A 16695-nucleotide genomic window follows, 5' to 3' on the forward strand; every position below is an offset into this window, starting at 1 on the left:
TTCAACGGGGATAAACATATGAAGTGTAAATACTAATATTGAGGAATTTGATAGCAAGATATAGAAGAACTCCCCCTGAAGATGTGCATAGTGAGGAATTTGCTTTTGAGAAGCAATGCACATTGATGAGTAGAATCATGGAGATCTCCCCCTATATCTTGTAATTCATACACGCATTTAACATATAATATGAAGAATTTGAAATGCATGATGAAATATGGTGACTGGTGTAATTCAGCATGCGTGCATTAACATATATGAGGAAATAGCATGCAGAAGAACATAGCAAAAGTATCAGACCACCATCGGAGTTAAGATTACAACTTGATCCAACAAAGTCTTCAAAAGAACGAGAGTTTTAACTTAGCAAAAAACGCCCATATATAGACCCGCTTGAAGACTAACTCAAATTTCTCCCCCTTTGTCATCGAACGACCAAAAGGGACGAAAAATGAGGACTAACGTGCCTGAAGAACATCATCATGAAGTCGATGGAGGAGCGCCAGCGTTGTTGGGGTCGGTTGTTGAAGTAGGGCCTGCCGCAGTGTCGTCCAAATCTTCATGTTCATCTGTCTCGTGCGATGAAGAATAAGAGCTGGCCACCAAGTGAGGAACTTTAACCTTCTTGAATTTCTTCGAAGGTGGCTGAGACCAGTCAAAGTCCTGCTTGAAGCCCGTCTGTTTAAGATCTTCTTCACCGTAGAGATGAGATAGAACAGCCCAGGTGCGATCAAATACTTCATGCAGATAGTAATGGTTCTTCTTCACTGAATTCTGAGTTACTGTCATATTCTGAAGAATTGAACCAAACTGTCGCTTGACCCATTTATGGTTGTGATCGACCTTCTGGTGAAGACTGAGGAGAAGCTCACGATCAATCATCACCCTTGGAGCTGTGCCTTGACGATTTTGCTTTGAAGCATTAGTGGTAGAGTCATGAGTAGCAGAGTCATCCTTGGTGGAGTAGGATGCAGCTTTGCGAAACTGTCCATCCAATGGACAAATGCCTTCATCAATGAGAGTGGCCTTGCCCTTCTCATCAGCTGAGGAAAATGTCCGCTTGAGGACTTCAATAGGGGCAAGTAGCTGCCATGGTTAAGTGTATCAGCCTTGTAGTTGATTGAAGATCTTGATCTGATGAATCTCATGATCCAGGGAGCATAAGGCTTCAATTCAAACGGTGAAAGAGCAACATTGTCCATAGTCCTCATGAAGAAATCGTGGTAGTTGACAGGAACTCCATGGATGATGTTGAATAGCAGATTCTTCATGATGCCAATGACTTCTTCTTCATTAGAGTCGTGGCCTTTGATTGGACTGAGGATCTTGGTCAAAATTCTATAGACAGTCCTTGGCACATATAGCAATTCCTTCACGAGGAATTTGGTCCTGAAGGCTTGACCAGGCTTCAGAGGCTTCATCAACACTTGCATATAATGATCAGATAGCTCAGGTTCATGGTAGATGAGCTGCGCACCTTCAAGGGGAGGACTGACAGGCAGGGCATGAAGCAATTCAGAGGCCGGGGCTTTGTAATGTGTGTTCTCTGTCATCCAGTCCAACACCCAAGAGTTCACATCTTCAGCGTTGCCGGTATGTGCAACGTAGCGTAGAACTGAAGAATTAGCTCTTCATTCCAGTCGCATATATTGGTGCAGAAGTTGAGCAGCCCGGCGTCATGAAGAACACTGAGGACAGGAGTGAAGCACGGCAGCGATTCCATATCCACATGAGGAATATGCTCGTGGTCAAAGATCTTGTCTTTATCAAATAGCAGTGAAGAGTAGAAGTTCATCTAACTTGCTGTCCAGAAACGCTTGCGGCGAAGACGAGCAGAGTCGTAAGGGTTGTAGTCAGTGAAGAATACATGCTCATGAAAGAAGTCATCAGCTTTGAACTTCTGCTTCTTTGAGAAGGGATTCTTTGGCTTGGGCTGAGCAATATCAGTCAATGTCTTCACAACCTCTTGAATCACAATCTCAGGAGCCGCAGGCTGAGGAATTTCAGGCTCAGCATCATTAGTAGAGGCCTGGGCCTCCATCTCTTCAGCAGCATGAACATCAGCACTAGTGGCTGGAATTTCTTCTGGGATGGTAAGAAGTGAAGCTTGAGGTTCACCAGAGCCCATTTGAACTTCTTCAGTTTGGACCGGGGACTGAGGAATCTGTTGTAGTGGGGTGAACATGGGTGAATTGGGGTGATGACTTTCCCAATAGTCATCATTCAGAACTGGAGTGGTGCACCCAATGTCCATGTCTTCTTCTTCATCCATTTCCTGAATGCCTGCCTCTTCAGCTGTAAACTGAGGCATGGGCGATGATACCAGAGGGGTTGAAGGGATATCATCCACTTCAATTTCTTCGTCCAACTGCTCTGATGAAGCAGCAGAAGGATCTTCTTCATCTGATCCGCTTGGGATCTCATAATCCTCACCAAAGAGAACAATCTCCTTTGATGGCATACTTGAGAGAGGAACAACATCTATAGGATTGTCATAGGAGCTTGTCAAAGTCTTTGTCTTCTTGGGTGCAGAAGACTCTGAGGAAGTAGATGCTTTCCTTTTCTTCATTGTTACTCGCTCCGTAGCCTTGGTTTTCTTTGCTTCTGATGCAGAAGGAAGGGTAGGACTTGGTGTTGGTGCAGGAGGAGCAGAGGAAATATGTGCAGTTTCCTTAGGCGCAACTGATGCAGTTGCCCTGGCTTGTTCAGTTTCTTCAGGCTCAGCGGCAGATGCCTCAGCTGACCTGGCTTGATCTTCAGGCGCAACACTAGTGGTTGCCCTGGCAATTTCATCAGCGGCTGGAATAGCTTCATCAGCCCTGGTACTCTCATTTTCTTCAGCAGCCTGATCTTCATCAGCGGTGCTGGCGTGCTCTTTAGTAGGCTGTGCAGATGCTTCAGCCTGAGGAATTTCATGTTGCGTTGAGGCAACAACATTTGAGGTGAATCCCTTGGTTAGCTTGACGAATCTGACTTTGGCTCCCAGCCAGTCAGCATAGTATCGATCAAATTCATCACTGAGATTCTTGATTTCTGATTGTAGAGCGACAAGTTCATCAGGTGACAGCTTCAAAACATTTTGCTTCAGAAAGTGCTCTTTCTTGTACTAAGCTTTCTTCACCTTCCTCCCCTGTTCAAATTTCCATTTTTCCTCACCAATGAAGGCAGTCAACATATGACTTTGTCCAGGAGTGAGGTTCATCTCAGGCAAAGGAGTGTTGGGGTCCTTATGCCATATGTCGATGAAATCTAGGATCAACTTTGGATCCAGCATTAATGGCACATTACTACCTTTGGCTCTAGCGGCCCTTTGCTGTCTGTCTCTGATGATTTCAGCAAGTTCGTCATCATCAGCTTCGTCTTCACTAGACGGTACTTGGAAGGCAACCTGCTTCTTGTGAGGACTTGTTCTAGTGCCTCGTCCAGCAGTGGCCTTGGTCTTCAGCAAAGTGGGGCCTGTTGAGGACTGCGGAGGAGCTGAAGAACTTGTAGAGGCTCCTGAGGCAATTGATATGCCTGTGGTCCTCTGGCAAGAGGCGAGATGCACAGGTGCCGAGGACTTTGTCGGAGGAGCTGAGGACTTTGCAATCGGAGGAACTGGAGCAGCTTGAGGAATTTGTCGTGAAGGCATAGATGAGCTTGGCCGTGAGGGCATTGCAGAGGAACTGGGCTTGTGTGCAGGCTTCTTGGGCATAGCCTTCTTAGGCTTGCTAGCAGAGGCCTCAGCAGTGGCAGCAGCAGAGTCTTCATTGAATTTCCTCACTGCTTCTTTAGCCATTTTGGCCAACTTGGCTTGCCGTTTAGCCCATTCATCAAGATATTTCTCACCGCGCTTGAGGCTGGTGGGATCAGCTATCTGGCCAGGTGCCAGCAGAGGTCTTGGGCAAGGAGGGTGAAGAGTGAATTTCTTCATGTACTTTGGAGTGATATATTTGTACTCCCTCCATTCCCGTGCCCATCTCCGTTCAATCCTTTGTATGCGCACCTTGCGCTGATTCTTGTTCTCCTTGCCATGTTTGGCTTCATCTGGAGTGCAATATTCCTCATAAATGTCATCAGGTATCTCAAATGTTGTGTTAACTTCCAGTTTCTTGCCTCCCTTCTGAGGTTTCTTGCCATCTGCCATTTTCTTCAGCTGAGGATTTTGAACAATCAAGTTCTCTGAAGAGGTATGCAATTTGTCTTCGAGGAACGCTGCAAATGAGTTAAGTTGATGAGAACCTAGTGATTCAGCAGCAGACATGTGTACCTATGAACAGAGTATAGGTGCGAAGAATTTGCAGAGGTCATATGCGTTCTCAGAAGTTTTTGCAAAAAGAACAAGTTTGAGGAATTTGACCAGTGGTGTCTTAAGGAATTTCACTAAGCATTTTTTACTTAGGTTCCAGAGTTGTATAGATTGAAAATCCACACAATTGAGGAATCTTGAAGAAAAATATAGCTTAGAGAAACAGATCAAGAAGAGATGCGTGTGTAAGGTGTTTAGAGTGTGGAAATTTAAGAATAAACACCTTTTGAAGATTTTGTGTAAATCATCAGAATCAATAAGGGTAGTAAAAGTAACTTTTAATTACCCTTGACAAAGAACACGATGAACTGAGAGTTTGAGATTGGAAGTTCATCAGTCCAGATCTTCCATGCCCTAACTTGGAGAGGAAGACAGCTACGGCGGCGGCGGAGGGAAGATATCCGCGGCCGCCGCGAGTACGACTGCGACGAGGTCAAGTGAACCGGGTTTGAAGCCTTTATTCATGAGGAATTCCTTCAAAGTATCATACCACGCCCGGGGCCTGCTTGAGGCCATAGAGGGCCTTATTGAGTCTGAAGACTTTGTCAGGATGGTTTGGATCTTCAAAACCTGGGGGTTGAGCAACATATACTTCTTCCTCAAGCTTACCATTGAGGAACGCACTTTTCACATCCATTTGATATAAGATGATATTATGATGGTTAGCATAAGCAAGCAATATGCGAATAGCCTCAAGTCTAGCAACAGGTGCAAAAGTTTCATCGAAATCAATTACTTCAACCTGTGTGTATCCTTGAGCTACAAGTCGTGCCTTATTCCTCATCACAAGTCCATTTTCATCTTGCTTGTTGCGGTAGATCCATTTGGTGCCGATGATATTGTGCTTACGGGGGTCTGGTCGCTTGACAAGTTCCCAGACATTGTTAAGCTAGAACTTATGTAATTCCTCTTGCATAGCTTGAATCCACTCAGGCTCCAGAAATGCTTCATCTACCTTAGTGGGCTCTGTGATAGAGACAAAAGCAAAGTGCCCACAAAAGTTAGACAAATGTGAAGCTTTTGAGCGTGTGAGAGGACCTGGTGCGTTGATGTCGCTGATGATTTTCTCAATCTGCACTTCATTTGCGACGCGAGGATGAGCAGGTTGACGATGAGGAATTTTCTCATTTTCTTCAGAGCCATTTCTTCAGGTGCACCAGCATGATGTTCTTCACGTTCTGGAATGACTTCTTCAGCAGATTCTTCAATAGGTATGACATCCTCAGTAGCCTTGAACTTGATGGTTTCCTCAGGTGACTTTTCATCTAGCACAGGAGGTAGGTGCTCTCTTTGCGAGCCATTAGTTTCATCAAACCGCACATCTACAGTTCAACAACCTTGTGGTGAACGTTGTTGAAGACTCTGTAGGTGTGCGAGTCCTTTCCGTAACCAAGCATAAAACCTTCATGTGCTTTCGGTGCAAATTTAGAATTGTGATGAGGACTCTAATCCAACATTTAGCACCGAAGACTTTGAAATAACTCACGTTGGGTTTCTTGTCAGTGAGTTCATATGCGGTCTTTTTGAAGAATTTGTGAAGATATACCCTGTTGATGATGTGGCACGCAATATCAATTTCCTCAATCCAGAAGTGATGAGGTGTCTTGTATTCATCAAGCATAGTGTAGGCCATCTCAACAAGAGTCAGGTTCTTGCGCTCCATGACGCCATTCTGCTGAGGAGTATAAGGAGCAGATAACTCATGAGTAATACCAAGTTCATCAAGATAGTCATCAAGACCAGTGTTCTTGAACTCAGTTCCATTGTCACTTCTGATGTGCTTGATCTTCACACCAAAGTTGGTTGAAGCCCTCGAGGAAAAGCGTTTGAAGACTTCCTGCATTTCATGTTTGTAAGTGACGACATGCACCCATGTGTAACGAGAATAATCATCAACAATAACAAAGCCATATAGAGATGCTTCATTGGTGAATGCGGAATAGTGATTAGGACCAAAGAGATCCATGTGAAGCAATTCAAATGGATGAGTGGTGGTCATGATAGTCTTTGAGGGATGCTTGGCCTTGGTCATTTTTCCAGCTTCACAGGCTCCGCACAAGTGATCCTTGAGGAATTTGACATTCTCAATGCCAATGACATGCTTCTTCTTCACGAGCGTGTGCAAGTTCCCCATGCCAGCATGACCGAGTCGTAGACACCATAGCCAGCCTTCTGAAGCTTTTGCAAGTAGACATATAGCAGGTTGTGGTCCTGTGGAGAAATCAACAATATACAGATCTCCTCTCCTAAAGCCTTCGAAGACTTTGGAATGGTCAGATTCCATGATCACAACACAATGATACTTGCCAAAGATAACAACCATATCAAGATCACAAAGCATTGAGACTGACATGAGGTTGAATCCTAAGGACTCGACAAGCATGACTTTGTCCATGTGTCGATCCTTTGAGATCGCAACCTTACCTAGACCCAATACCTTGCTTTTGCCTTTGTCAGCGTAGGTGATATGCTTCAGATGCAATGGAGATAAAGCAGTGTCCATCAATAAGTTCCTGTCACCAGTCATGTGATTTGTACATCCACTATCGAGGACCCACTCGGTGGCTTTGGGTTGATCATCCTGCAGATGAATTAGTGCAGCTTACGAACTCATATACTTCATCAGTGAAGAATATGACATCAAATTCATCAGATCAATTTCATCAAGCAATAGAATAGATATAGCAGTATGAGGATGTGAGAAATGGAAAAAACATTTCTTCATGATTAGCTTGTGTCCTTTCAAGCATATTCAGGTCTCTAGCAAATTCTTCAGACGATTAAGTTCGTTTGGAGACCTGACCCTGCATAAGAGATTAGTTCTTTTTCTTCACCACCCACATCTGGAGGGGTGGCAAAGAGTTCATCATTCTGTGAGCTCCATAAGAGAAAGGTGGCATAGAAGCCAGCCCACTTCGTTTCACATAAGACGAGTTAGGGTAAGCATAGGAATAAGCAGAGAAATTCTTCGAGGACTTATGCACATAATGGTTTGAAGAATAATGCACATATTCATAGCCCTTAGATCTTCCTTGCAAAACAAAAGTGTTAGCACGATGATGTTCATATGAAGACTTTGATCCATTTGAGGAATTTGATCCACGTGAGGAATTTGGTCCATATGAAGACTTGGATCTATATGAATAATTGGGTCCGATCTGGGGTTCCTATTCTTCACAGGTGGTGTCATAATGACATTCACCTGAAGACTTTCAAGGCACCTTTTGGGAACCCAGATTTTCTTCATAGGGGAACCATTCCTGTAGTTAGTGCCAACATATCTAGAAAATACTTCACCATTCTGATTTTTGAACAGTTTATAGTTGGAGTCAAATGACTCATTAGAAGAATGAGGAGATTCACATGTAAAGCCAGATAAAGTAGATGGATCTACTGGAGGTCCCTTTGCAACAACCCATGAGGTTTTGGGATACTGCTCAGGCTTCCAGTATGTTCCATCAGCATTGAGTTTCCTCTCAAAGGCAATACCCTCTTTCCTAGGGTTCCTATTGAGGATCTTCTTTTTAAGCACATCATAAAGATCCTGATGCCCTTTGAGGCTTTTGTACATGCCTGTCATATACAATTCCTTCAGCCCTGCATTGTCAATGATACTAGCAGTATCCTCAGATGAGGAATTAGTGATAGCAAAGACAGTTGAATAATTTGCAGCAATAGAAGCATTTGAACTTTTAGGTGAAGAATTAGCAGATTCACGTTCAATGCACTTCAAACATGGTGGAATGAATTCTTCCTGAGTGGCACTGATCTGCTGAGCTAGCGGTGAATCACGTTCCTTCTGAAGATCTTCATAACTCTCCCTTAGCTTCTCAAGATCTTGCTTTCTTTGAAGAAATTCATAAGAAAGCTTCTCATGATCAGATAAGAGAGTGTTATGATGACTTTGAAGGTTATCAAACTTGGCTGAAGTCTTTGAAGATTATCAGTCAAGGTTTGAGTGTGATCCATTTCTTCACCCAACAGGTCATCGCTTTTGTCTAGCATATTTTGAGCCTTTTTCAAAGCTTTTTGTTGTTTAGTGGCAAGGGAAGCAAGTTTGGTATAGTTGGGTCCAAATTCATCACCAGATTCATCATCACTAGACTCAGATAGGTAGCATTCAGTTACCTTGGCACCTTTTTGCCATAAGGCATGGTGCAGAGGATGATGATTCTAGATCAAAAGTCATTGCCTTGAGCGATTCCTTGAAATCCTCAAACCAGGGATCATGACGAGTTCGATGACCTCCATAGACCTCAGAGAGTCGGTCCCAGATAAGCTTCGTGTGGCTGAGATGCATAATGTTCCTGAACTGATTTTGAGACAGACAGGAGCAGATGATGTCCTTCGCCGTGAGGTTAAGAAGAGTGTACTTGCGAATGTCATCAGCCTCCGCCATCTTGCACAGATCAGTAAGACCAATCTCAGTGATGGTCCACAGCTCGCTGTTCATCGCCATGAGACGCTTCTTCATCATGGCCTTCCACTTGGGATAATCATGACGGTCAAAGATGGGGCATGACGCAGTCTTCATTCCTGGGGTCGACATAACTAAAACTCCAGGCGGTTAAACCAAAATCACACAGAACAAGGGAGTACCTTGCTTTGATACCAATTGAAAGTGCGTTATATCAACTAGAGGGGGGTGAATAGGCGATTTTTACAAATTCATCGCTGAGGAATTTCAGGGTGAGGAAATTCCTAAGTCACGAACGACTAACAGCGGAATAAGTACTGAAGCATAGTCATCATGATGAAATGAAAACAAGCACAGAGTACAAAAGGCATAAACATAGGATAAGCAGGCTGAAGACAAACTGACTGAAAAATTGAACTGAGGAAATTGAGAAAATGTTCAGTCAAAGTCTTCAAACAGTAACGATCAAGTGTACAACATACTAATGAGGAAATGAAAGGATTGAGGAAATAGGACCAGTTAGCTCGGTGAAGACAGTGATTTGGTAGACCAGTTCCAACTGATGTGACAGTCGTACGTCTGGTTGGAGCGGCTAGGTATTTAAACCTGAGGACACACAGTCCTCACCGTATTCTCCTTGAGCTAAGGTCACACAGACCTCACCCAATCACTCGTGGTAAGTCTTCAGGTGACTTCCAAACCTTCACAAACTCGGTCACTCGGCGATCCACAATTTCCGCTTGGATGCTCTAGACTATGATGCCTAACCGTCTGGAAGATGCACAGTCTTCAAAGGTAACAAGCGTCGGATCCACACAGAAACAATCTCTTCAGTGATGCTCAATCATTTTGGGTTTGTAGGTGTTTGGGTTTGGGTTTTCCTCACTTGATAATTTTCACTCAAAGTCCTCAGAGGATGGGATGCTCTTAATGACAAGTGTCAGTTTCTCTCGGAGTAGCCAACCAGCTAGTGGTTGTAGGGGGCGGCTATTTATAGCCTAGGGAGCAGCCCGACATGATAAGACATAAATGCCCTTCAATGATATGACCGTTAGGTAGCAAGATATTTTGGGACAGCTGGCGCGTAGCACGGCAACGGTCGGATATTTGAGTATCAAATTCCTCAGGGCTATCATGTTCCTCACTTGTCGGAAATCCGCACTGGCGAATTCCTAACTCCTCAGTCAGAACAAATTCCTCAGAGACCAGAAGATCTTCGTCTCTATCACTGAAGAAATTGACTGAACTGTATGAGATTTCCAATGGCTTCACTCGAAGGGATTGGTAGGTGTAGGATTTTGAGATGAGCATCACTTGGAAACTTTTCCTTAGTTTTTCCTCGACCCCCTTTAACAGTACGGTGTTTCCTATGACTCAATAAAGAGAAAACAAAACTACGAAAACAAAAGTCTTCACGCTTCATATTCCTCACATGAATATAGAGTCTTCACGGTCACACCAATTTCTTCACTTTCAAAGTCTTCAGAAAGACAAAGTCTTCAGTTGAAGACATTCATTTTTAGGGGTTGACTTTCTCTGTAAATATCAAACTCCTCATAGACTTATAGACCTGTGTACACTCACAAACACATTAGTCCCTTAACCTATAAGTCTATAATACACCAAAATCACTAAGGGGCACTAGATGCACTTACAGTTACCGATAATTTCAGTGCTTGCAGAAAATACCTTGCTGAAAACCGCTTGTCATTTCCTTCTGCTCATCGTTGGGTTGGCCACTCTTACTTATCAAAAGGACTACAATTGATCCCCTATACTTGTGGGTCATCATGAACGCGAAAGAGACAATAGACATCTATGGAACAATTTTATTTCACACATAGGGGACGTTAATTTAAAGCACTTCCATTGATCCCTTCAACAAAAACATCGGGTTGCAAGGCCCTTGCCTCAACCCATACCTTACCGAACTACTCACACATGGAGATCCGATCACATGAAGAACACATCATAGAACACATCATGAAGGTAGATTGATTGAAAATATGACTTACAATGGATGATGTGTGTGATACACGATTACAAGTATAATCTAGTGGGGAGAGAACTATGGTGGAGATGGAGATGGAAATGGCAGCGGTTAAGGTTGATGAAGATAGGATGAAGATGACTATGTTCTGCCTCCGTTCACGGCTCTTCTGTTGACATTTTGGCCTCGGCCCCTTTATAAAAGTTGTTCAGGTGGACGAGGAGCCTTGGTTTCCATGTCATACGACTATCATACGAGCGGTCACGGTCGTATGAAATGCCATCATTTTCTCTAGCTTGGCTGGTGCACCTCCACTTGAGTTCTTTTATCTCCTCCTTTACTCCTTTCCATGTTATCACTTGATTTCGTCCATATTTAGCCTATTTCCTATAGATACACAATAAATAGAGGATTTTGTGGAATCCTATGCATTCTTAGTCACTAGTGGCAATATCGGAGCGAATATCCTAGTTTTAATGAAATATATTGGTTTAAACTAAGGGTAGAGGAGTGTAAAAATTACACTCATCAATATTTTAGTTTATTTAGTTGAAATGTGAACTGTTTTGGTCACTTTGTATGAACTATGTGGATTTCTGCCGTTGCAAATGCTAAGTTTGATGCTATTTTGTTTGATCGACATAGTTTGCATGCTTTTGTATGAAACAGAGGTAGGAGATTTGGGGTTTGTGGTTATGGGCAGAGGGAAATGGCAACTATCGGGGCACTACCAGTGGACACGCCCGGACGTGCACGCATGCGTTTGGGGGGTGCATAATTTTCCCATCCTGATTGTAGATGTTATTAAGCACACAAACAATGAAACCATTAACATTTATAAAAAGTTTTTATAGGAGTAACTAGCAAGGACCAATATAGTGTATAAACTCCTCCATTTCTGAAAAAAAGAATTTGAATTGTTCCGAGACAATACCTTGTTAGATGCCCTAAATTGGATTTTGATCACCGACAGGTGGTATTCTTTGATACAATGAACAAAACAAATTCAATCCCCATGTAGGAAAAAAGAAGTGTTCCAAAAAAAACGGGGGAATGATTTAGAACAAAATTTTATTATCCAGAATAAAAATGAAACCATAGGATTAAGGGTATAGCTTAATAGTCAGACATGGCTTTGTTTTTTAGGGGAAGACATGGCTTTGTTAGAGTTGATCTATCAACAGCAACAAGGATCCAGTCAAATTGTGCATAGGTAAGAAATGATTGACATAGTATAAATTTATTATAGCATTCAACAACCATAGCACATCCAGTTGATAATTTTTTTTCTAGAATATGCAAAATCTTATGCAACTTTGTATCAGATACAAACGGTGTACCTATTATCTTATGGTTTCGTTTTTCCTATATATTTTATTGTTATTTATATTTTGAAACATTGTAATTATATATATTACAAAAATACTTTGCACAAAAATATGAAATTTTTTAACCATGCATTTAAAAAATTTAAATGTGCATAGAAAATTGTTAATCATATTATGGGAAATGTTGTGACAATTAAGAAAATGAGATGTGTTTTGAAAAATGTACATGCCATTTTAAAAATTGTTTATACAATGTAAAAGATATGTAAATCATATAAAAAACATTTTTGCACGTTAAAAAAATGTAAGGTACATTTAACAAAATGTTCACGTGTTTCAAAATTTCTTTGTAACATTTTCAAAAGATGTGTATGCAATGACAAAAAAGTTTGCATAATGTAAAATAAATGTTCTATAGAATTTTAGAAAATGCACATGACATTTAAAAACAATCCCGTGATCCCAAAAAATGGCCGTGCCATTTAAAAAATGTTTATAACAGTAAACAAATGTCAATGCAGATTGTGAAAGGTTTATTTTCATATAAAAAACGTACATGGCATTTTAAAGAAATAATAGTCGAGTATTTCCAAAAACATCTGTGTCATTTAAAAAATATAGAAAAAATGACCATGTAGTTAGAAAAATGTTTATTGCCATTCAAAAAGTACAATGTGTATTTAAAAACTGTTACCATGTATTCAACAAAGCTTTTAAAACATGTATTTTTTAAAAATACACAATGTTTTTGAAAAATGCCCAACATGTATCAAAACAATGTTTTACGTGTGCCCTACAAATGAGCATTGTGTTCCGAAAAAAGTAGACATGTGTTAGAAAAAGAAATCGATAAAAACAGAAAGAATAGCAAGGAAAATGAAGAAAGAAACAATTATACTAAAATATGACAAACAAAGAAAAACCAAAAAAACAAGTGAAAATAAAGAAGCAAAAAAACAAGTGAAAATAAAGAAAACCAAAATATAACAAAAAAAGAAAAATAAACCAATGAAAAACAAAGAAAACCAAAGTATAACAGAGAAAAAACCCAAAGAAAACCGGTAAAAATTAAGAAAAAAAAAGAAACGAAAAAAACAAAAAACAAAGAGAACCATAGTAGAGAGAACCAACACAACGACGTTAATGAGTCGGCCCAGTTCAGTCGCCCTTAGGCGATACCTAAATAGGACTCAGTACGAGGGGGACATAGCTCTCGCGATGTTGAGGCCTGCCGATTTTTCTTGTTTTGAGAAGGTATTGTTTGTTGTTTTGCTTTTCTTTCTTTTATGTGTTCTCATTAGTTTTAATAGTTTCTCTTTTTTCTCTTAAATGTTTTATTCCATATTTTAATTCATGAACATTAAAATAAAAACTACGAACATCTTTTAGAATTCGTCAACCTTTTTAAAACTAATGGATATTTTTGAAGTTGAAGAACATTTTAAAGTGTGTGAACATTTTATAGTAGCCCCATGAATAGCACATATTATGTGTCCATTGAATTGGAAGGTAGAACCTCAGTTCCTCTTACTCGATGAAACAAAGCCTTTAAAATAGTTTCATGAATATAAGTTTTAACTCATATAGAGAAATATGTGCCAACTCTGCTAGCAACTTAAGCACACAAAGAATGAAACCTTTAACACTTATAGAAAGCTTTTGTAAGAGTAACTAGCAAGGACCAATATTTATAGTGTATAAAGTCCTCCACTGCTGAAAAAAGAACTTGAATTGTTCCAAGACAATACCTTGTTAGATGCCCTAAATTGGATTTTGATCACTCACATGTGCGATTCTTGGATGAAATGAAAAAAAAAACAATCCCCATGTACAAAATAAGCAGTGCTCTAAACAAAAGAAGGGAGTGCTCAATCTAGAACAAAATTAGTCCAGAATTAGAAGAACGAAAAACAAAACCATAGGATTAAGGGTGTATCTTGAATAGTTAGATATAGCTTTGTTATAGTTGTTCTATCAACGACAACAAAGATCCAGTCAAATTGTGCATATGTAAGAAATGATTGACATAATATAAATTTGTTGTTGTCATTCAACAACCACTCTACATCCAATTGATATTTTTCAGAATATGCAAAATCTTGTGCAACTTTGTATCAGATCCAAACGATGTACCTATTATCTTATGGTTTTGGTTTTTTCTTTTATTTTTTTATTGTTTATATTTTGATATATTTCTAAACATAATTTATTTAGGAAGCGATCGTAAGATTACCTCGGGTGAAGAATAACTTATTCTGCACCCTGGGTGATGAATAGTAACACTATATATATGTATATATATATTTATATATATATATATTGTTATTATTTATTTATTTTTTGAAAAGTTTTAATCATACATTTGAAAATGTTAAACGTGTATAGAAAATTATTAATAATGTGTATAGAAAATGTTGGTGACATTTAGAAAATGTAACGTGTTTAAAAAAATTAGGTGAGAGCATCTCCACTCGCCCCCCAACAGGCCCCCAAGGCGCCTTTTTTAGTTTCGGCGGCACAAATTTGGCCCAGTCGCTCCCCCAAGTCCTTGTTTTTCACCGGTTTGGGCCGAAATAATAGCCGGCGAACCCGAGCCGAACCCAGCCCCCCATGGGCCGCCTAGGGGCGCCGGCCGAAGCGAAAAGGCGCGTGGGTCCGCTCTGTCAGCGACAGACAGGCCTTTTCCCGCTGCCTCCCCCCATTTGCCTCCATTTTCTCATTGCTTCCCCCCCCCCTCTGCCCCGCCACTCCCGCCATTCTCCTCCCGCTCCCCGCCATCCGGCGCCACCCTGCCATGCCGCTGAAGAAGTACTCGGCCCCTCGCTCCGCTGCCGCTGCCGATTCCACCCAGCCGAAGCAAAGGAAGCCGAGGGCGCCGATGGCAAAACCACCGGGCATGTGATAACCCACAAGTATAGGGGATCAATTGTAGTCTTTCTCGATAACTAAGAGTGTCGAACCCAACGAGGAGCTAAAGGTAGAACAAATATTCCCTCAAGTTATATCGACCACCGATACAACTCTACGCACACTTAACGTTCTCTTTACCTAAAACAAGTATGAAACTAGAAGTACTTTGTAGGTGTGATAGGATAGGTTTGCTAGATAATAAAGAAAACGTAAATAAAAACTAGGGGTTGTTTAGATAAAGAAACAACTAAGTTAGTTTTAGTAGAGAGCCTTTTGTCACAAGAAAGTTATTTGTCCCTAAGCAATCGATAACTATGCCGGTAATCATTATTGCAATTTTATATGAGGGAGAGTCATAAGCTAACATACTTTCTCTTCTTGGATCATATGCACTTATGATTGAAACTCTAGCAAACATCCGTAACTACTAAAGATCATTAAGGTAAAACCCAACCATAGCATTATAAGGTATCAAGTCCTCTTTACTCCCATATGCAACAACCCCTTTACTCGGGTTTAAGCTTCTGTCACTCTAGCAACCCACCATAAGCGAATCATGAACGTATTGCAACACCGTACAGCGGGGATCCCTCACGCTTGCGCAACACGGATAGCACCATAGGACAACACCAATAATAAAACATGCAACTCAAACCAATCATGATCATCATTCAACCCATAGGACAAAGCGGATCTACTCAAACATCATAGGATAGCCATACATCATTGGAAAAATAATATATAGCATTGAGCACCATGTTTAAGTAGAGATTACAACAGGGAGAAGAGGTGTTACACCGCTGCATAGAGGGGGAAGAGTTGGTGATGATGGTGGCAAAGTTGTTGGTGTAGATCATCGTCACGATGATGGCCCCGGCGGCATTCCGGCACCACCGGGAGAGAGGGGAGAGAGCCCCCTCCTTCTTCTTCTTCCTTGACCTTCCCCCTAGATGGGAGAAGGGTTTCCCCTCTGGTCCGTGGCCTCCATGGCGGCGGAGGGGCGGAAACCCCTCCGAGATTGGATCTCTCTCTCTGTTTCCTTCAGTTTCTGCATTCCCAGATTCTGCCCTTTCACCGTTTCTTAAATTCCCGGAGATTCGTAAATCCGATTTGGCTGAAATTTTAACACGATTTTTATCCGGATATTAGCTTTCTTGCGGCGAAAGAAGGGCACCAACCACCTTACGGGTTGACCACAAGGGTCCAGGGCGCGCCCTACCCCCTGGGGCGCACCCCCCTGCCTTGTGGCCCCCTCGGGCATCCTCTCGCGTTGATTCTTTTTCCCAAAAATCACATATATTCCAAAAAAATCTCCGTAAGTTTTATCGCGTTTGGACTCCGTTTGATATGGATTTTCCATGAAACAAAAAATATGCAACAAACAGGAACTGGCACTGGGCACTGGATCAATATGTTAGTCCCAAAAATAGTATAAAAAGTTGCGAAAAGTGTATGAAAGTTGTATAATATTGGCATGAAACAATCACAAATTATAGATACGACAGAGACGTATCAGCATGTCCAACGCCACGTATCAGCATGTCCAACGCCGAGTGGAGGGCGGAGGTTCAGCGCCGGGAGGTTGTCAACCGACCGGCGAAACAGGCTCAACGCCAAGAAGGCCAGGGACGAGGCCGCGTCGGTGGCGGTGGCGGAGCAGGCAGAGGCGTCTAGCGCGAGGATGATGAATCTGCCCGGCGGCCACGGCCCGCAAGCTACGTGGAGCCAACAGAGCGTCGTGTCGCGCCAATTTCTCGTCGCC

This window comes from Aegilops tauschii, chromosome 7, assembly GCF_002575655.3.
Source record: "Aegilops tauschii subsp. strangulata cultivar AL8/78 chromosome 7, Aet v6.0, whole genome shotgun sequence".
NCBI classification, from domain to species: Eukaryota; Viridiplantae; Streptophyta; class Magnoliopsida; order Poales; family Poaceae; genus Aegilops; species Aegilops tauschii.